We start from the raw sequence: 23,317 nt of genomic DNA on the forward strand, positions 1-23,317 counted from the left end.
ATCTCTCTACATACGTTTTACATGTATATCTGCGGTCTTTAGCTATATTTATTTTTCATGGTGTTCAAGTTCACGTGTTACAGATTTCCTGTTCAGCACTGGCAGTGGATTATTGACATACAGCTAAGACAGCTGATTGGAGGAAAGGCACACCCCTCCACATAGGCAAAACAAAGAAGTAATGTGCAGAGCTCAGCTGTGAGAAGGCAAGCTGTCTGCTAATCCATTTATAGCAACCTCCCATGACACAAATTTCAGGCTGCTTTTATCTCCTGTGTCAGAGAACTTGTCAGAAGTCATCATGCTGCTAACAGAGCTATGAAGCAGGAAAAAGTCACAGAACTCTGCTTTGGAGAGAGATATAAGAAAACACTGTAGACCTATGTGCCAAGCTCAAAATTTCAGGAATCGGGTTAACATACACTTTGCTTTCAAGAATGGCAAGGAATAAATATACAATATTGAAGTAGTTCTGTAAATGTGTCCCCTCTTTGAACTGTCATTTTTAAGCAGATGAAAGGTCTGTATTCAGGTAGAGGTGTCCATAGACCAGGCCAAAAACTGCGACTCTCATGATTGCAAGACATCAGAAAGCTGCTGCCCAGTAGAAATGAGCTTGAGAATCCCACAAAATCATCTCTCGGGTTTAGAGGATGCCTAACCTCAGGTCTACCGCCAAGCAACACGAGAACACATGACTGATAGGCAAAGATATTAAGGTTCGGGTCACATATATGTGAATTGGAATGCGTTTTTAACTGCATCCAATTTACAAATATGTGAAATCGGACCGTCTTTCAATAAAGACCAGATTTCAATGGAGCTGGTTCAGACATGTGCAGGGTGGGCTCAGTGCAATTTTAAAAAGGGTCCTGTGCGTTTTTGGGTCTGGTTCAGGTGCGGACTGCCGCACAAACCGTGGCCACATGTGTGAACCCAGCCTAAAAGAGGCTTGGCGGCCTGAAACTAGTACTACAGAGAGGAAACCAAAGGACAAAGCGTTTCGGAATTTAGAAGTGCAAAATATGTAGAGAAAAAGTACATGATGAAGGGTTATATTTTTGGAAAAAATACTGTGAAATGATTGCATGCATGAGAGTTCTAGGAGGAAAAGGAGTGCTGCTAATGAACTTGGTGTTTTATAAGGAGCAATGATTTATGAAGTGTTTAGGTAGCACGGCTCATGGGATAAAGTAGAGCAAATCAATGGTTTGCCCCCATCCACACTAGTAGCGTGACTAGAGAAATCTCCATTGCCAGCTTGTTATATTTCGACAGCTACAACACCCATTGCTGCCTAAATGCAATGGTGCTGCCAAACAGTGACTACATCTGATAGCTTTTCACCCAACAAAAGCTGGCCATACATTGTACAATTTTCCTTTAGATTTACCAAAACCATATAATTAGGGAGGTCAAACCTAAACACTTTCAATTTGTATGCAACCCGGTAGGCCCTCCTACTACATAGTTGAAGTTACATCTAAAAGGAAATTGAATAAGAAAATTGTATAAATGTATGGCCAGCTTTAAAGGGGTTGTAAAGCTTCGTTTTTTATTTTCTAAATAGGTTCCTTTAAGCTAGTGCATTGCTGGTTCACTTACCTTTTCCTTCAATTTCCCTTCTAAATAATTTTTTTCTTTGTCTGAATTTCTCACTTCCTGTTTCTCCTCAGTAAACTTCACACCATCCTCCGCGCGGTGTTTTGTCAGCCAGAACAGCTTACTGAACAGCTTACTGAGGAGGAACAGGAAGTGAGAAATTCAGACAAAGAAAACAAATAAAAAAAAAAAAACATTTAGAAGGGAAAAATCGAAGGAAAAGGTAAATGAACCAACAATGCACTAGCTCAGGGGTTGACAAATTTGTTTGGAATCTGGGAGCCAGCTAAAAAAGTTAGGAGCCAGGTCCGTGACGGCGATCTGGACCTGTCCCTGGCCTGACATGGAGACAAGTGAGGGGAAGATAGCCTCCAGCCCCCCCCATATGAGATCACCTCTCATTGGACACACCGCTTGAGTGCTAAATGGCCGCTGTGATTGGCCATTTAGCATGATCTGTGATTTGCTGTATCCAAGGGACACGGCCAACACAGAACTTCCCCGATGTGCGCCCATGGCGGCGTTCAGAGGGGAAGTAAACAGGAGGATGTCCAGGGACGCCCTCCCGGCAATTGGTGTCCGTGCTGTAGACATCTTTTGTCTATAGCGCGGGCACGAAGTGGTTAACAAAAGAATGTGACTTTTATTTCCGCCATGTTCCCGCTTCTTAACGTCATATCCCCACTAAGGGTTAGATCAGGTCCGCCTGAAAAACTGACAGGTGAACCTGATCAGACAGCCCTTGTGAAAGGGGTCAAGCAGGGAGGATTACAAATAATATTTTTTTTTTCCCTTAATTAAAATAATTTTTTTTACAAAAAAAAAAAAAAAATAATAATTAAATAATTATATATATATATATATATATATATATATATATATATATATATATATATATATATATATATATATATATATATATATTATTTAATTATTATTTTTTTTTTTTTTTGTAAAAAGTAAAAAAAAATATTTTAATTAGGGGAAGGAAATGGGCGGGCAGTGAAAAACAGTCAGGGAGCTTCACTCCATTAGGAATTATCATTATTGGAATAGGGTGTAATTTCTACATCCACCACAAGATGGCGCCAGACTACCGAAAGATTTTAGTAGGCCGCAAAGCCGCGGCCTCAATTACTGGCCGGTGTAGTGTCACAGTTTGATGCCTATCACAGGATGGTGCGGAAGTGACGTTGTTGCGTACTGCGCATGCGCGATGCGCTCCAAACGCTCGCGCCGTGCGTTCCAACATAGTTTCGGCAATACAGTTCAGCGAAACCATCACATAATGTTACGGAAGTGAAGTTACACACAACACAAACACTGGGCCGTTCGTTACAACACTAATACTTCCCTTGTTACCTAGTAGGTTTTGCATTGCTGGGACTTGTAGTGCCTATCCTGAGCTACATGCTTCAATGTTCAGTGTCCTCATCCCTATCCCCATGCTTCAATGTTCAGTGTCCATCCTTATCCCCGTGCTTCAATGTTCAGTGTCCTCATCCTTATCCCCGAGCTTCAATGTTCAGTGTCCATCCTTATCCCCGTGCTTCAATGTTCAGTGTCCTCATCCCTATCCGCGAGCTTCAATGTTCAGTGTCCTCATCCTTATCCCTGTGCTTCAATGTTCAGTGTCCTCATCCCTATCCCCATGCTTCAATGTTCAGTGTCCTCATCCCTATCCGCGAGCTTCAATGTTCAGTGTCCTCATCCTTATCCCTGTGCTTCAATGTTCAGTGTCCTCATCCCTATCCCCATGCTTCAATGTTCAGAGCTTACAGCTGTGCGAATACAATCACAAAATGTTTTTTAAAACCAATTATGATTTAAGTGATTACTTAAGCAAGAGCCAAGTTTACCATTAAGAGAATTAGCTGCTGAAAACTGGACTGAGAATTACACACTGCTAAAAAATAAAAAATAAATATGAAAGGAACACTTTTTAATCAGAGTATAGCAACAAGTCAATTAAACTCCGGGAATATCGATCTGGTTAGATAAGTAGCAGAGGGGGTTGTTAATGTCATTACCACCAAAGTAGCCTAAACTGATTAACAACAGGTGCACTAGATGGGCAACAATGAGACGACCCCCAAAACAGGAATGGCTTTACAGGTGGAGGCCACTGACATTTTTTTTTTTTTTGCTACTCATCTTTATTGAATGTTTTTCGCTAGTTTTACATTTGGCTAGGATCAGTGTCACGACTGGTAGCATGAGAAAAGATGCCTGGACCCTATAGATGTTGCACAGACAGTCCAACGCCTCTAGGATGGCACATCAATACATGCCATTGCCAGAAGCAGTGGCGTTGGAGCGGGGGTGGGGAACTGACCGGTGCTATAGCCCAAAGTGGGACCCAAAAAAGCCCCAGGTCTCGTATTTGTCATTCAGAATCATTACCCCCGAGTCCCAAGGCCTGGGGTTGGCCGGAAACTGGGGCTATACAGGGCCGGACTGCTCAGGGTCCGCTTTGCAGGGCAGATTTGGGGGGTGCACGGGCTGCCTCTAAAAAGGGAAGGTGGGGGGGCGAACATCGCCAAATGATACAGAGCGGAGCTCTCCCGCTGACCCAGCGCCATGAAGTCCCGCCTCCTGGATCAGCTCCCATGCTGGACATCATACTGGAGGGATTGTGTCACTACTGGTGGCATGAGAAAAGATACCAGGACCCTATAGATGTTGCGCTGGAGAGAGAAGGGGCACAGGTAGGCAATTAGGGGGGTGCTGCTTCACACAGAAGGTTTAACTTAATACATAGAATGCATTCACAAAAACAAAAACAAAAAACACACACACACACACACACACACACACACACACACACACACACTTCTGCCTTTACAACTCCTTTAAAAAAGGAGAAGTCCAGCCTGAGCTTTTTAGGCTCGGCTTCTCCTATGGGTCACGGGAGTACAGTGTGTTTTGCACTCCCATGACCCATTTTCAGCAGAGAGCAGTCTGAAGTCCACTCTCGTCACTGGAATCAGTCCAGGCAGAGAGTCATCCCGACTTAGGAAGTCTGGATCCGCCAGCTACCTGGACTGATGCTAGAGCTGCACAATTATTCATCAAAAAAAAAAAAAAAAAAAAAGAAAATTGTGATCTCAATTCAACCCCTCTGACGATCTCTATTGCAGATTCTTTCATGTAACAAGTATAAAATTATATATAATTTTTTTTTTTTATTCATTGAAGTTTATTTTTTATTCCCCCCCCCCCCCCCCCCCCCCCAAATAATTGCGTTTGAAAGATCGCTGGGCAAATACAGTGTGACATAAAATATTTCAGCAATTGACATTTTATTCCCTAGGGTCTGTGCTATATAATTTTTTTTGTTTTAATGTGAAAGGTGATGTTACACCGTGAGAATCGTGATCTATCTTCTAAGCAAAAAAAAAAAAAAAAAAAATCATGATTCTCATTTAAGCCAGAATCGTGCAGCTCTAACTGATGCCAATCTCAGCCTCTCAGCCAGCCACTGAGACAACAGCTTCCCGCCCCTCCACAGTTCAACACTCCAATGAGCATGAAGGAATGAAGGAGCAGAGCAGAAGAGATGATGAATGACGGGCAGCATCTCTCCGCTTGGGAAGGCGAGAGTAGTTACTCTAGGAGAGCTGGACAGGTCCGTAGCAGGTCCTTAACCCATCAGCAGGACCAGTATCTGCTCTTTTGTGCAAGGAGGAACAGGATGAGCACTGCCAGAGCACTACAAAATGACCTCCAGAAGGCCACTGGTGTGAACGTCTCTGACCAAACAATCAGAAACAGACTTCATGAGGGTGGCCTAACGTCCTCTAGTGGGCCCTGTGCTCACTGCCCAGCCCTGTGAAGCTCAATTGGCATTTGCCATTGAACACCACAATTGTCAGGTCTGCCACTGGAGCCTTGTGCTTTTCACAGATGAGAGCAGATTCAACCTGAGCACATGTGACAGACGTGAAAGGGTCTGGAGGAGCCATAGAGAACACTATGCTGCCTGTAACATTGTTCAGCACGACTAGTTTGGTGGTGGGTCACTGATGGTCTGGGGAGACATATCCATTTGAGGGAGGCACAGACCTCTACAAGCTAGACAATGGCACCCAGACTGCCGTTAGGCATCGGGTTGAAATCCTTGGACATATGGTAAGACCCTACACTGGTGCAGTTGGTCCTGGGTTCCTCCTGGTGCACAGCAATGCCCGGCCTCATATGGTAAGAGTATGCAGCCAGTTCCTGGAGGATGAAGGAATTGATACCACTGAATGGCTTCCAAGCTCGCCTGTATAAGCACATATATAGATGTATGTATATAAGGTAAAAATTCTTTTTTTTTTTTTTTTTTTTTTTTTTTTTTTGGTAATATGGTATACTAACACAGTAAAGATACGAGTGAATATGGAAAAATAGGGTTGGGGGTTTCCTCTCCCTTCTAAAAATTTTTTTTTTTTTTTTTTTTTTTTTTTTCCCTTGGAACTATCCACACGAAACTAAAAGGGCTAAGATATTGGGGGTAGAAGGCATTTACATGTATAAGCACATATATAGATGTATGTATATAAGGTAATTTTTTTTTTTTTTTTTTTTTTTTTTCCTTTCTTCTTCCTTTATGTAATATGGTATATTAACATGGTGAAGATACGAGTGAATATGGGAAAATAGGGCTGGGGGTTTCCTCTCTTTTAATTTTTTTTTTTTCTCTCTTTTTTTTTTTTTTTTTTTTTTCTCCCCCTCCCTCTTTTTCTCCTCTCTTCCCCCTCCCTTTCAGGGGTTACGGAGAAGAGAGGAAAAAACGAAGAAGCCTAATGTTATATAGTATGATATGAGCTTTTAACACTAGAAGTAAAAATAGTAAATGAAGATAAGAAAAATTAGGCAGCAATGGAAAAACTGACGAGCAGCCGATCTAGACCAGCGGTTCCGACTGCCCCCCTCTTAATAGGGACCTTACTGGTTAAGTAAGTTAGACTTTTTTTTAAGTCATCATAGAGTAGTGTAAGTGTAGGAAAGAGTGAAGTGGTGAACTGTTTGATAGAAGTGTTAGGATTGAGTGAAAGTAACGTGAAATTTGAAATTTTCTTCTTTTTTTTTTTTTTTTTTTTTTTTTTTTTTTCTCTCTCTCTTCCCCTTTTCTTCCATTACCTTGAGAGATCCCTTGAATATTAAGGGATAACTCACTCCCTCTAGAAATTTTAATATGGAGGGGTTAAAAATCTGTTCTTTTAACGCAAGAGGCCTTAACTCTCCCTCAAAAAGAAGTCAAATTTTAAACTTCTTCCACAAACAAAAAGTAAATATAATCCTTTTCCAGGAAACACATTTTCGTTCAGAGCATATTCCGAAACTAACTAATAAGTATTATGCTAATTGGATCCATGATACATTTCCATACTCCAAGTCGAGAGGGGTATCAATAGCATTTCATAGAAACACGTTATATCAAATAATTCAGGAGCATAAAGGGAAAGATGGAAGATCTTTGGTGGTAAAGATAAAACTATTTGGCAAGATGTTTACAATCATTAATATCTATCTACCAAATTATGAACAAATCGAGTCAGGGATAAAAATCCTAAGAAATGTAATGGATAGCGCAGAAGGAATAACAATAATCGGCGGAGACTTAAATTTTATAATGGATATGAAAATAGATACTACTAATATTCATCCTCAGAGGAGAAATAAACATCTAAAAGAATTTAAAGAATTACTAGATGAATATCAACTGATTGATATATGGAGAGTACAACACCTAAAAGAAAAGAACTTTACGTATCACTCTAATATTCATGATTCCTATCATAGAATAGATTATTTTTTCCTGAGCCAATCTGGATTATTGATGTCCCCAACAACAGAAATAGGAGGATTTTTATGGTCAGATCATGCACCAATATATGTGGAATTAAAAATAATGGAAAATAAAAAAACTAGGGGGTTATGGAACCTTAACGATAATTTACTTAAAGATAGAAAATGTGAGGACGACATACAGCGGGCGATAAAGGAATTCCAGCTAATTCACGATAGAGATAATACCTCAATTCCTATACAATGGGAAACTCTAAAATGCGTACTGAGGGGACTGTTCATCAAGCACGGATGTAGGATAAAAAGGGAAAAGGAACAAAAAAAAGACCAACTACTGGGGGAAATTAGGATATTAGAAGGAAAACATAAACAGAGTTTAAAATTAGAAGATAACATACTTTTAAAAGATAAAAGAATTGAACTGCAAGCCGTGCTTGATGAGGAGTCCCTTCGTTCAAGAGATAAGAATAGAACACAATGGTACTATTATGGTAATAAAACGGGAAAACTACTCGCAAGAACATTAAGAGGACAACAATCTAGGACATCTATAGCTAAGATCTTAAAGATAAACGGGGAAATAACATATGATCCAACTGAAATTGTAAAAACATTTCAAGAATATTATGATAAACTATATAATATAGAAATACAACAGGAAAATAAAAAAGAAGAAAGGGCAGAAAAGATTAGAAAATATATTAACGAAACAGCGTTACCAAGATTTTCTAAAGAAATAACTGAGAAATTGGAAGAAGAAATTACAACAGAGGAGATCCAACAGGCAATTGCCGAACTGGCCCTGGGAAAGAGCCCAGGACCAGACGGTTATACAACTAGGTTTTACAAACGGTTTCAAGAATTAATCATACCCATACTTAAAAAAACATATAACTCTATAACGAAAATACAGTCCTTTGCACCACAGAGTACAGAAGCTCACATCGTATTAATCCCTAAACCAGAAAAAGATCATACACAAAGTAAAAATTACCGCCCTATCTCATTAACAAACATTGATATTAGATTATATTCAAAAATTATTTCTAATAGATTAACCCCTATCTTGCCAGAATATATAAAGCTAGATCAAACGGGTTTTACAAAGGGGCGGGAAACTAGGGATAATATAATGAAAACCTGTACTCTTCTGGAACATGCCCAGAGAGCCGCCATCCCAGCCTGCTTATTAACCATAGATGCTGAGAAAGCTTTTGATAGGGTGGGATGGCGGTTCCTAGAGGAGGCACTAATACAGTTAGGATTAGGCCCAAAAATGTTAGGCTGGATTATGGCACTATATGCCAATTCAAGAGCCAAGGTAAGAATAAACGGAATGCTATCAGAATACATAAAGATATCGAATGGAACCCGCCAAGGTTGCCCCTTATCCCCTTTATTATACATAATAGTGATGGAACATCTAATCAACGCAATTCGGAAAAATAAAGATATACAAGGGATAAAAATTAGGGATAAAGATTATAAATTGGCCGTATATGCGGACGATCTGTTATTATATATAACAAACCCAATTATAACAATTCCTAATATAATAAAAGAATTAGACCGATTTGGGGAATTTAGTAACTTTAAGGTAAACTACGAGAAATCAGAAATGATGAACATCACAATAAAAGAAGAATTACAGATACTCTTGCAGGAGGATTTTCCGTTTAAATGGCAAAAAGAGGCAATCAAGTATTTGGGAGTTATGATTCCGAAGGATTTGAAACAAATACAAGAATTAAACCATAATATGATCATACGTAAAACAATAAAACAAATGCAAAAATATGAAAAAGCAACATATTCATGGTTGGGTAGAATAAATATAGTAAAAATGGAGATACTGCCAAAGATATTATACATATTCCAAACACTACCTATTGTTCCATCTAGGAAAATAATGATAGATTTAAGGAAGGCTATAAATAGCTTTGTATGGGCAAAAAAAAACTGCCGAATAAAAAGAGAAACACTAACCAGAACAAAAGAGGACGGAGGGCTCGCATTGCCCGATTTTGTAAAGTATATGCAAGCTGCATCACTGGTTAGAATTATAAACTGGCAACACGATAAAGAAAAAAAACAATGGGTAACATTGGAAGAGACAATTACGGGAATACAACTTAGATTTTTACCTTGGATAAAACCTGAATTAAGAACAAACAAAAAGGAAATGCCAATTTTCGTGAGAGCTACCCTAAAAATTTGGGATGCAATGCTTAAGAAAGGAAAGCTATCCTCCAGAACTGGACCATTGACTCCATTAATGTCCAATCCAGAATTTAAGCCAGCTTTGGAAGGGGCAAGTTATTTAATTTGGAATAAGATGGAGAATGTAAGACTAGTACAGATCCTGGTGGATGGAAAAATGCCAAGTTTAATTGATCTCGGATTGGAAATTAGAAATGATTGGTTACAACATTTTCAATTAGATAAATTTATGGAGTTAAATAAAAATTTAATAATCAGACCATTAACTAAATTTGAACAAATAATATTAAAGGACCAAAACCATAAGAACAAATTATCTAAAATATATGAACTATTGCTACCCACGGGGGACATTAAAGACCTAATAGAAATTAGAAAATGGGAGGAAGAATTGGGAGAGATAAACTCAGAAAAAGAATGGAAAAAAATTTTAGGGATAATACATAAAACCTCAACGGCACTAAAACATCAAGAAAGAAATTATAAAGTGGCATTGAGATGGTATTGGAGTCCAGTTGCACTAAAAATAGTAAATAAAGGAAATACAGATAAGTGCTGGAGGTGTGGGATAGAAAAAGGTACACTGGAACATATTTGGTATAGATGTACAAAAGTGAGAAATTTTTGGTTAAAAATTTTTGAGATATACCAAAAAGTGACGGGAAAATAACTAATCCCAGACGTAAAGGTAGCACTGTTTTCTCTCACTATAGATACACTGGATAGTATGAAAAATGGGATAATTCAGCATATGACAACAGCAGCCAGAACAATAATAGCACGTAAATGGAAAGAAACAACTAGCCCAACAATAGCAGAATGGATATGCGAAATGAACGAGATATGTTTTTTGGAAAAACAAATAAGAGAAGAAGGCTATGTAAAAAACCAAATACCAATAGTGTGGAAGAAATGGGAAGAATTTCGGGCCTCAAAAGGAATGGTAGAATATTTATAATTAAAGGAAAAGGGGAGGGAGGGAGAGGAGGGGAGAGGGGTAGGAGAAAGGGAGGATTATTGTTTTTTTTTGTGTCTTTCTTTTTTTTTTTTTTTTTTTTTTTTTTTTTTTTAGGTTGAGTAAAATGTCTTATGTTTTGGGAATATTGTTGTATGATGTTGTTGTAAATGGATATGGTTGGTTAATGTTTTTTATAAAAATAATAAAGAATGGATTTGAAACAAGCTCGCCTGACCAAAATCCAATAGAACACCTCATGGACATGTTTCAGTCTATCCAACACCACCAGACTGCACCTTAGTCTGTGCAGGAACTCAGGGATGCTCTGAGCCAGATCTAGGAGGAAATACCCCAGGACATCATCTGTCGTCTCATTAGGCGCATGCCCCGGCGTTGTCAGGCATGCGCACAAGCACATGGGGGGGGGGGCATACAAACTACTGAGTACCATTTTGAGTTGCTGCAATGAAATTTCAGCAAAATGGACTAGCCTGCCACATAATTTTTTCACTTTGACTTTTGGGATGTCTTTGAATTCAGCCCTCTGTATGTTGATCATTTTCAAACAATATGGCATCCTTTCTTTCCCAACATTACCCAGTCCATATCAGTATAGCTATCCAGTATGTTATTTTTTCCCAATAAGATCTGATGTTTTTCAAAGTGTTCCTTTTTTTTGAACAACGTATATGAATAATCAATTACAAATCCAGTCATATTGGGTTAGTTCACCTTTTTACACAAGTTTTTTTGAAGGTGGACAAACACCGGACAAGCTCTCCACCTTCCCCTTACCTCAGGAGTTGCCAAGCTATGAGCAACCCCGCAGCCGGTCCAACAGTCTGGGCATATGAAATACCCACTCTTCTCCATGCAGTGCTTCTGGGATGGACAAAATTGATTCCGATTGGCCAATACCATCAAAAGGGAATTGATGTGGTCCATTCTGATAGTGCAGCATGGAGAAGAGGGAGAAGAGTGGGCGTTTCAGATCGTGAGATCGCTGGACCAGCTGCAAGGTGCTGACAGCCCAGCAAACCAATAGGCAAATACAGCAAGGGCCAGGGGTTGTGGAAAGTGTCCAGTGTTAGATCACCTTTGCAGAAAATATGTGAAGGTGAACTAAGGCCGCATACACACGGGCGGACTGTCTGACGGACTTGGTCTGCTGAAACGTGTTTCAGCGGACAGTCCGCTCGTGTGTGGGCTTCAGCGGACTTTTTCAGCGGACAGTCTGGCGGACTAAGTCTTTCGGAATTTCCGTAATATTGTCCGTCCAACTTTGGTTTCAGCGGACAGTCCGCTCGTGAGTAGGCTAGTTGGACGGACTAAGTATGGCGCATGCTCAGAAAGGATTTACACGGCCGAAGGTTGCATTGCAGTGTATTGGACGTCGTATTTCTAGTCCCGTCGTACGTGCCATACACGTCATCGCGCAAGCTTTCAGCGGACTGTCTGTTCATCGTGTGTGGTCAAGTCCGTTTATTCAAAAGTAGGACGGACTGTCTGTCGGATTGTCTGACGGACTTAGTTGGCCAGACAGTCCGCCCGTGTGTACGCGGCCTAACACTTTAAGGTAATAGCTATTTTGAACATTTGGAAAAGATCCATGGAAAGGAGAAGTCGAAACAAATGTGTTATTTGCATTTACCTCTGTGGTGTTCTTTCACTCTGAAATACCATGTATTTCAGTCTGCTTCCATTACCTGTGCAGTACTTGAACAGAAATAAGATGACGATAGATTATTTTATTCTTTTTTTGTATTTGGTGATGCCTTGGCCTAGTGCCCTCTTTGCATCCAGAGGTGAGTATCCCACTCTTCATTTAAAGTGGAGGGCCAAAAAAAAATAAAAAAAAAAAAAAAATAAAAAAAAAATAAAAAAGCCTGTTGCTAGGCAGATCGTCTTAATCTGCCTCTTCCTATTCCGCGGTGATCTTCTGTCTTCTCCTCACATTGTCTTCTAGTGAATGGGGCAAGGCGTGTTGTGGGAACTGTGTGTGTCCCAGAACACAGCGCACCCCATTCACAAAGTGCCGTGCGACTCGCGCATGTGCAGTAGGAAATGGGCAGTGAAGCCACAAGGCTCCACTGCCTGTTTCCCTTAGTTGGAATGGTGGCGCCGGGACCCGAGAGCTGAGGGATGGTCGGCCTACATCGCGGGCACCCAGGACAGGTAAGTGTGCTTATTAAAAGTCAGCAGCTACAGTGTTTGTAGCTGCTGACTTTTTAAAAAAAAATTTCCGGCTGGCTCTCCCCTTTGTACCTCCTCTGGCACCAATAGTCAGATATGGAAAGGCACAAAAGTAGGAATAAGGTATTATATAGAAAAAAAAAAAAAAATGGTATATAATAATCTAAAATATTAATCTTAATGATGCTAAGGCCCCTTTCACACAGGGCGGATCAGTAATGATCCGCTCGCTCAGAGGGGATTGCTCCGTTGTCCCCGCTGAGCCGGCAGCGGACAGGGCGGTCTCCGGACACTGTGCAGGGACCACCCTGTCAGATCTCCGCTCTACTCTATGGGGATTGTATGAGCACGGACAGTCTGTCCCTGTTCATCCGATCTGCAGACGGATAGAAAAAAAAAAATAGAATTTTCCTCCGTCTGCAGAATCGGACAGTTGCGGAGGCGGACAATAGCAGGTGTCTGCGGATGTTCATCCGCAGACACCCGCTATCCCATAGGGATGCATGTATGTCCGTATTTCACCCGCAAACGGATGGATGAAATATGGACATAATGTCCGCATGTGTGAAAGGGGCCTAATAAGCGTGCTCCATGACAGAAGTATTATACAGCCAGTGCAAAAAAAATAGCATAAGTATAAAATCACTAATGTAAACAATAAAGCTTATGTAAACATACATATAAAGTGCATATGGTTAGCAATTCTTAATTATTTTTTTTAACAAAAAAAATGGCTAATCATACGCACTTTATATGTATGTTTACATAACCTTTATTGTTTACATTAGCGATTTTATACTTATGCTATTTTTTGCACTGGCTGTATAATACTTCTGTCATGGAGCACACTTATTAGCATCATTAAGATTGGTATTTTAGATTATTATATAACCCACATTTTTTTCTATATAATACCTTATTCCTACTTTGTGCCTTTCCATATCTATGACTATTGGTGCCAGAGGAGGTACATAGAAATATATTGTCCATATTGAGGATTAGGTGATAGAACAGCGCAACACCACCCTTTCCATTTATCTACACTTATAGTGGATACGGTTTGATCCACTTCGGTGTATGCAGTAGTTCTTTTATCATTTTTATATTTGTTTTCATGGTAGCGCAGGAATATCCCTTTATTATTTTGGCTCTCCCCTTTAACTTCCCGGCACGAAAGGGAGAAGCCTCATATGCATTTCTCCCATTTTTTTGCTCCTAGCCAGTGTAATTTCCACAGGAAGGAGCTATATCGTGCCAGTGGCGTCCCGTGATCACGGCTGGATGTTCTGTGACGTCATGCGCAATGTGGTCACGCATTTGCCACGGAGGTGGCGGCCAGAGCATATGCCTTTCAGAATGCCGGGGGAACCATGCTGGCGGCTACGACATGGGGGGAGGGGAGGTTTTTTGGGGAAGTAAGCACCTGCATTTGTTTAGAGAGAACAGCATAAAACGACACAGCCTCCTGTGGATTTTGGAGTGATCCCAGGAGAGCTGCTGACACACAGACACATTGAAAAAAAATCTCATCATCAAGTAAGTGCCTTGGGTGGGATGTGCCAGACTATTCCGAAGCCTCCATGCTTCTGAACAATTAACACAGAAGCTTCATTCTGCCTTAATTTTTACATAGATACGGATACTTGAAAACTATTTGTCATCCACAATATAGATTTGCCTTACAATCCTCATTGTGGGTCATGACTAATTTCTCTACAGCCTAAGGTAATTACTTGGGGTTTTTGTAATTTATTTTTTTTGCCATGTTTTGCATTTGGTGTTTTTTTTGCACTATATTATATTAATGATTACACTTAATATTTCACAAGTAGACATTTTTATTGAGTATTTTGCTCATTGATTACATTTTGCATAAAGATTTCACTCACCTACTGTATTTCTATAAAATGTGTTTGTAGTAGTTTAGATTATAATTTATTTTTCATCACAAAACAATTAATTAGCACTTATCCAATCTATTTTGTCTAATTTTGGCTGCCCCCCCCCCCCATTTTCACTATTAATTCTCACATAATTACACCACATAATTTTTAACAAATATTACATATATATGTACAATCATTTTTATGTTTCCTCTTACGCTAGTGTATTAATTCTGTATTTACATTGCTCTAACACGCAGGGGTCAAAATAATAATACAAAAATTCATAGGTACGGTAATAAAAAAAATAAAAAAATTTATGAACTGAACTACTCATTTGGTTGGAGGTTACTTAGTCGGGTAACCACCCAACAGCCAAAAAAACCCTCTGAATTTTTACAGTAAACAATTTAAAGTGGTTGTAAACCCTTGCAACCAACTTTGACCTAGAGGTAAGCCTAGATTAAGGGTTACCTGTAGGTCCAAGAAATATCTCCTAAACCTATACGGTTTAGGAGACATTTGCCGAAAGACAGGCACCGCTGTTTACGGCGATATGCCACGAGTGGCGGCTCCCGTGCGCATGGGGGGACTCACCGAGAAGATAGAGGCTCCGTACACAAGGGGACAGCGGTGACTTCGCTGCCTCCTGTGTCAGGTAAGTGACACATAATGGACTACTATGCGATGCATAGTAGTCCATTATGCTTTACCTTTGCAGGGAATCAAAGAGGAAGTAAACCCATCAGGGTTTACTTCCTCTTTAAGACTGTTATGATATACATCGCAGGTGCTCACTCACTCTCCTCCCCATCCCCTTCGGAGTCCAAAACAGTGGTCTCGTGCAAGTTCTTTGGAGGTGGGGCCCATCCTAAGGAATTTAGAGACAGCACACCGAGGCTTCAGGATCACCAAGACCAAATTTTAAAGCAATCTCTGGCTGCAGAACATGCTTATCCTTTTCTTCATCATCATAAAATAGTAAACATACATCATCATTCATAGTGAGATGTAATGTATAATATAAAATGGATGTTTGATTATGAAAAATGTATTTTTCTTCTCCTGCATAGAACAAAAAAAAAAACCCATGAAGAAGACCATAATTAGAAGGGTCGAAACGCATAGAAGTATCATGTGGATGACCACGTTGTAGTAAAATGACAACAAACGGGTTCAATATAAATGTGTGGTTTTATCACAAATGATGTTCATTTTCATGTTAATGCCAGAGCTCATTTTTTACAACTTTCACGAATTTGTAAAATCGCTTTTTGATAAAATAAAATAATTTTAATTAAAAAAAATTGAATACATTCATTGTACAATACCTTTCTATGCTTCTAAAGAAAAAAAACACGAGGTGATTTTCTATTTTGTATTTGTTTTTTTTTTTTAAATTAGCCAACTGGCTGCAGTTGCCAAAATACACTGGTTAGTGCTGCAGCCAATTGGCTGCATGCACGGATCAAAACACAAATGTTCCAATAGCCCTGGTAAAAAAAGAGACAATCACTAGCTTGACTCCTCTCCAACAGGAACAGGCATGGATGGTTCGAAAATCAGCTGGTTCCTGCTGAACCATCAGAATTTCAATCCATCTACGACCAGCTTTAGTCGTCCCCATAGACTACTATTGACTGCTCTCACTTACATAACGCACACAAAATGCAAGTTTCCGAGGGCTGTATCTTGGAAAGGACAACATGGATTACCACATTACAAATACCCTACAGCAGAGCCTCAATCTCATGATCAACCTTGGTGTCTTGACAAAATTATTATTACTATCAAAACTGAATACTAGTGTATACATTATTGGCTAAAAGAACCACCCAATCTTTCAGCCTTATATACATCATAGAAATTAAATCTATTCCACGTCACAAAATCAGCACAACTTAGAACGCATTGCAGAGCAGGGTGGAGACGTCAAGACACGGACCTTTCCTTATTCATGCAGAAATGACTATGCATCATAACAAAGTTCCTCTCTGTGCAGATTTCCAGGTCTCCCTGACGCACTGCATTAACTAGATTAACATTTGGATGATTTAATATTCCTCAATGATTTGGCCTCCAGCCAGACTGTAAATAGATATTCTGCAGATAAAGAAAGATTTAATGGCTGCAACTCCTCATTCATCAGCACTAAGTGGATGGCTCCGAGGACGTTCTTATTCAGATTGTGCGCCTTTCGTACAGTTCTAGTGCCTTGGCAGAGGGTTTTTGTATACAGTGAAGACAAGGACAAGAACACAGCTTGTACTGCCAAGGTTACCAATAGGTATAGGAGGAGGAGGCGGCAAGGACGAGCAGAAAAGAATGGAAGAAAAGCCAATATTTCAAATGTGCAACGTGAGGAATCCGTCTGCTTGCCACAGGTGCTACAAGAGAGGGAATGCAACAATCATTGAAAAAGAGGGGGTTAATCAATCCTGTTTGGTACAGTATATTAGTTGTAACGGTGTATGTGTGGTTTCTACTAGCGACTTCCCCCTGCGTGGACTGGCTCACCTGGTGTGTTCAATAAATGTATTTAAAAAAAAAAACAAAAAAACAAGAACAAACAAACAACCACACAATAAAAATACACTGTTAAAAAGAGAATAAAAATAAAATAAAAAATATACAATCCTGTTTAAATGTGTCATTGGAACAGAAGATACCACATACTACCAGCTCAAACTAACACTCATCCCTTTTTTGGACAGTTCAGGATGTGGTTTCAATGCCTGCCTGATTACTCCGCTGCTATTCTTTTAGCTTAAAGTGGTTGTAAACCCTTACAAACCACTTTGACCTACAGGTAAGCCTAGATTAAGGCTTACCTGTAGGTCCAAGAAATATCTTCTAAACCTATACGGTTTAGGAGATATTTACCTGAAGACAGCCACCGTAGACAGCGGCACGCAGGCGCACTGGGTAAGCCACAGATCGCGGCGATATGCCGCGAGTGTCAGCTCCCATGCGCGGGAGTGACGTCATCGCTGCTCCGGCGAATCACAGCGCCAGAGCAGCGAGACCCACCAAGAAGATGGACGATCGGAACTACAGGGGACAGCTGTGACTTCGCTGGCTCCTGTGTCAGGTAAGTGACACATAATGGACTACTATGCATCCATTATGCTTTACCTTTGCAGGGAATCAAAGAGGAAGTAAACCCTGATGGGTTTACTTCCTCTTTAACCTACTTGAGAAGTGTGTGAATTTTTTTTTTTTTTTACACTTTTAAATCCTACTTACCTAGGTGGATGCAGCATCTGTCTGATGCTGTCCCCCGCCGGCTCTAAGGCAGAAAACCAAAGACCACTGATCACCCAGTTCTCATGTCCCCTCTGGAGCAGAGAGCAGTCACAGGTCTCTGCTCAACTTCCAAACCCCCTGCCCCCCCCCCCCCCCCGCGTGCACACGCTCAATGAAGCGCTGAGCTGTGGAGGGGGCAGGAGCGGCCAGCTCAGGCTCTCAGCAGCTCACTAAGAGGTTGAGCCAGGTGCCGGTCCAGGCATGTGTACGGATCCCGAATATATGCTGAAAAACGCGTCACAGAAATACACCCAAAACAAGCATTGGCTGTACTTCTTCTTTAAGCCTTGTACACAGGGGCCAAAAATCAGCCAGTTCAACAGGAATCAGCTGACTTTTGTCCCGTGTGTAGAGCTGTCTTTTCTACAGCAGCCGGTCTCATGACTGTTTTCTGCTGAACAGGCATGCAGAAAACAGGATTTTAAAAACAGCTTACCTGTAAAAGCCTTTTCTTTGATGTACATTAGGGGACACAGGGCCATAGTAGTAACTATGTGGGTTAATAGGCTACCAATAGGTGATGGACACTGGCACGCCCTCAGACTAGAAGTGCACTCCCTATATAACCCCTCCCATTACCAGGAGCACCTCAGTTGTGTAGCCAAGCAATACAAGTGTATACCAAGAAGGGAGGGACCTCTGTGTCCCCTGATGTACATCAAAGAAAAGCATTTTACTGGTAAGCAGTTTTAAAAATCCTGTTTTATTTTCATACATCAGGGGACACAGAGCTATAGTAGTTACTATGTGGGATGTCCCATGGCAATGGCAACTGAAGGGAGGGAGCCAACAAAAAAGTAGGGCAAAAAAAAAAAAGGAGGCCAGAGGACTCGTACTGCAGCACACTACACCCAAAGGCAATATCCTCATGACCTTTAACATAGATTTGATAAAATCTGTTAAATGTATGAACTGAAGACCAAGTTGCGTCCTTACAGATCTGAGCCATAGAAGCCTGATGATGCACCGCCCAAGAGGCACTGATCGCCCTGGTTGAGTGTGCTTTAACATGAAAAGGAGGAATTTTCTTCAAGCCGTAAGCCTGAACAATCATTCTTCTGGCAGTACAAACAAAACATCTGTTTTGCGAATCTGAGTGGTCTCCTTTAAAATAGACTGATTGCTCTTACTACATCAAGGGAATGTAGTGCCTTCTCTTCCCTAGATTGAGGCTCTGGGGAGAAATATCCTGTTTTAAATGAAAACCTGTCACCACCTTTGGCAGGAATTCAAGATGAGGACGCAAAACCACCTTATCCATGATCAAATATGGCTCTTTACAAGACATAGCCGCTAGTTCCGATACTCTTCTAGCAGAAAAAATGGCAACCAAAAAGACTATTTTTCTTGTCAAAAGAACCAAGGGAATTTCCCATAAAGGCTCAAAGGGCTGATTCTGTAAAGCCGACAAGACCAAAATTGAAATCCCAAGGATTTAGAGGTGCCTTGATAGGGGGGATTAATCCGGGTTACCCCCTGAATAAAACTATGCACCAGAGAGTGAGAAGCAAGAGGCCGTTGAAAAAATACTGACAAGGCCAAGATGTGGCCCTTGATAGTACTCAAGGCCAGCTTCATTTCTAATCCCATTTGCAGAAAATCAAGGATCCTACCTATGACATACTTCCTGGGGTGCCAACCTCTGGATCCACACCAAAAAAAACATATGCCTTCCAGACTCTATAGTAAATGATTCTGGAAGCCGGCTTCCTGGCATTAACCAAAGTAGACACTACTGAGGGTGATAACCCACTGTCCTTAAAAATGTGGGTTTCAATAGCCAAACCAGTAAATTTAGCATCCGTAAGGTAGGATGGAAAACCGGACCTTGTGCAAGAAGGTCTGGCCATAATGGCAGAGTCCAAGGGACGCCTACTGCTACCTTTATGATCTTGGCAAACCAAGATCTTCTGGGCCACCAGAATCACCTCCAGTCGTTCCTGCTTGATCCTGAGAAGAAGGCGCGGAAGTAGCAGAACTGGAGGAAAAGCATAGATCAGTGAAAACGGATCCCATGGGAAGACGAATGAGTCTGTTCCGCATGCTAGAGGATCCCTCGTTCTTGAAACAAAGTTGTCGACTTTGTTGTTGAATCTGGACACGAACAGGTCCATGTCCGGAATACCCCATCTCTGACATATTTCTAGGAATATGTCGGGGTGAAGAGACCATTCCACAGGAAATAACTGTTGGCGACTCAAGAAGACTGCTTGCCAATTTTCTATTCAAGGAATGGAAAAAAAAAAAAAAAAATAATCGCTGATCGGCAAGGAATGTTTTCTGCTCAAGCTAGAACATGATTCACCTCTTTTTGGGCTGCACGACTTCTCGTGCCCCCCTGGTGATTGATGTAAGTCACAGCTGTGGCATTGTCGGATTGAATCCTGGACAATCCCGTAGACCTCCCCCCCCCCTTATTTTTTTATGATTTTTACAAAAGTCCATACAACCATTTGAGAAGCACCTCATGCCATATACATTACAGTGTTATAATCTCATTACATTGTCGTGTATACATTTTTTAAAATAACCATCATTACATTTGTTCTGCATCCTACGTACTTATTTTCTTAAAGAAGGGAAAAACAGAAAAAAAAAAAAAAAAACTAACAAGAAAAAGAAACTAAAAAAGAAAAAAAACAAACACACGTTCAAAAGGTTCACTCAGCTACTACCAGTGCCTCAACTTCCTCTCCTCTGTACTTCTCTAGCCTTTTTTTTTTTTTTTTTTTTTTTTTAAACCCCACTAACCTTTTTATGATACCTTGGCCATTTGTCATCGGGTCTATATCCATACCGAAAAAGTTTCTTTGGGGTATAATAAGCTCTGTATAACAAGAATAGTTGCGACATTTTCTGTGTGGGAGAAACTGACACCTGGGAAATCAGATTCAATATCCTTTTCCACTGTTCTTCTGTTGTTGTTTCCCCCAGGTCCTCTTCCCATCCCTTTTTATTTTTGGCCAATCTTTCCCCGTTGGTAAATTTGCTACATATCTGTTCATATATCTCTGATATTAAACCCTTGGAAGATCCTGTCATGGCGATTTTTTGTATAAGAGGTACTTCACACCATTCCACCCGTTGCCTTTTGAAATGTGTGCTGAGGGCGTGTCTAATTTGAAGATATCGGTAGAATGATTGGCTTGGGATACCATACTCTCCCCTCAGTTCTTCAAATGACTTCAGGGTACTCCCTTCATATAGGTGCGCAAGTTTTCCAATACCGCAAGCCTCCCACTCATTTATTTTACCCACGGGGATCACATCTGGAAAATATTTGTTGTCCCAGATTGGAGTATATTCTGTTAACCCCATATAGCCCATTACTACCCTAACCGCATGCCATACTTTTGTTACTAATTTTAATGTGGGGGGACTGGATGATAGGAAATCTGCTTCCGGAGCATCCAGCAAGCTACTGTGTGGGGCTCCTTGCAACATCTTTCGAACATGTTTATTGATCTCCCCTTGTATGCTACATCCCTAAGATGCTGCAGCTGGGCAGCCAAAAAATAGCTGCACGGATGTGGCACTGCTACTCCTCCCTCTTTTATTGGTAGCTGCTATTGGTAACTTCTTCCAGATTAGTTCCCGGAACAGTGTTTCAGTTTTCTTGAACCATCTCATTCTGATCCAAACTGGGAAATTATGTATCTGGTACAGAAGCTGGGGCATCCAGATCATTTTAATGAGGTTGATTCTGCCAGCAGCTGACAGGGGGAGATGGCTCCAAATGTTGGATTTCCGCTTGAATTTAAGCAAAAGGGGGTGAGATTATCCTCAATATACTGATCTGGGTTCCTTGTTAACCATACTTCTAGATACCTTATCCTATCTACCACCCTTAATTGCCCCACTGAGGATGGGAGGGGATTCATTGGGTCTACTGGCATCAAAGGCGATTTCTCCCAGTTATTTACCAGGCCTGATATCATCCCAAAATCCTCCATAATGTTCATAGCCACCGCCAAGGATGAGTCCATCTCCAAGGAAGAACAAAATGTCATCTGCATATAAGGCAATCCTTTCTTCCCCCACCTCTCTTTTAAATCCCTTTATCCCCCTTGCTGTTCTTATCGCAATTGCTAATGGCTCTATTAATAAAGCAAACAGAGGTGACAGGGGGCATCCCTGCCAGGTTCCCCTCTCCAGCTAGACTGAGTCAGAGTATGCATTGTTAATCCTAATCTTAGCGCTTGGTGTGTTATAAAGTGCTTTTACCCAACCTATAAAAAAGGTGGGTCCAAACCCGAACACCTCCAGAGCCCCCCACAAATAGTCCCACTCCAAGCTATCAAAAGCTTTGGCAGCATCCAGAGAGACGACAGCTCGTGAGCCCCCAGAATACCGTAGCCTTAGTGTCCAGGACTCTATGGCCAGACGTACTGTTCGAATCTCTAGAATGTTGATGGGCAAGGTCCTTTCTGACATGGACGATCCATCTCCCCTGGACAGAATATTCTTTCAGGACTGTTCCCCAGCCTAAAAGGCTGGCATCTGTTGTCACGACCTTTTGGAATACTGGCAGAAACGATTTTCCCATTTAGGAGGTTGCTGGATATCAACCACCAATTTAGGCTCTGATGTACATCAGGGGGTAAGCGTATTGGAAAATCCAAAGCCTGAACCTTCTTGTTCCAGACCAACAGGATGTTTTTTTGTAGCAGTCTTGAGTGAAACTGCACATAAGGGATGGCCTCGAAGGAGGCCACCATTTTCCCTAACAATCTCATGCACAGCGGAATGGAAGGATTTTTCTTTGTTTTGACAAGTTGAATTAGTCTTATAATAGAACTGATTCTGGTCTGGGGAAAGAATACCTTCTTCTGTACGGTATCTATGACCAGCCCCAAGTACTGTAATCTCCTTGATGGTTTTTAAGGAGGATTTTTCTAGGTTGAGTATCCAACCCAGAGATTCCAGATAGTTTACAGCTGTGACTAGACTTGGATTTAGACCAGAGACTGAATGAGCTATTAAAAGTAGATAGTCTAAATAGGCTAGGACCGTTATGCCCTAAGCCCTTAATCTGGCTAAAGGAGGTGCCAGAATCTTTGAGAACACCCGCGGTACTGTGGCTAGACCGAATGGCAGGCCCACAAACTGAAAATTATGATTTGCTACCTCGAAGCATGGAAATTTCTGGTGAGCGGGAAATATCGGCACGTGGAGATATGCATCCTTGATATCGATTGATGCCAAAAGCTCCCCTCCTTGCAGGATGGAAAAGGACCGGATATTTAAGTGCCGATTCAGATCTAGAATGGGACTTACCTCTCCGTTTGGTTTTGAAACCGTGAAAAGGTTTGGATAAAAACCGGTGCCCTGTTCCTCTAAGGCAGTGATGGCGAACCTT

The 23,317-nt window shown here is 41.0% G+C and overlaps 1 protein-coding gene across 2 annotated transcripts in view; it reads right to left on the minus strand.

Annotated features, from left to right (window-relative positions):
- Nucleotides 1-23,317, minus strand: part of ACLY (ATP citrate lyase) — a 129,860-nt gene that overhangs the window by 75,424 nt on the left and 31,119 nt on the right. The window lies entirely within an intron of this gene.

The sequence above is a fragment of the Lithobates pipiens genome, unplaced genomic scaffold (assembly GCF_037356315.1).
Source record: "Lithobates pipiens isolate NorthernLeopardFrog02 unplaced genomic scaffold, aLitPip1_a1.2 Scaffold_28, whole genome shotgun sequence".
Lineage (NCBI taxonomy): Eukaryota > Metazoa > Chordata > Amphibia > Anura > Ranidae > Lithobates > Lithobates pipiens.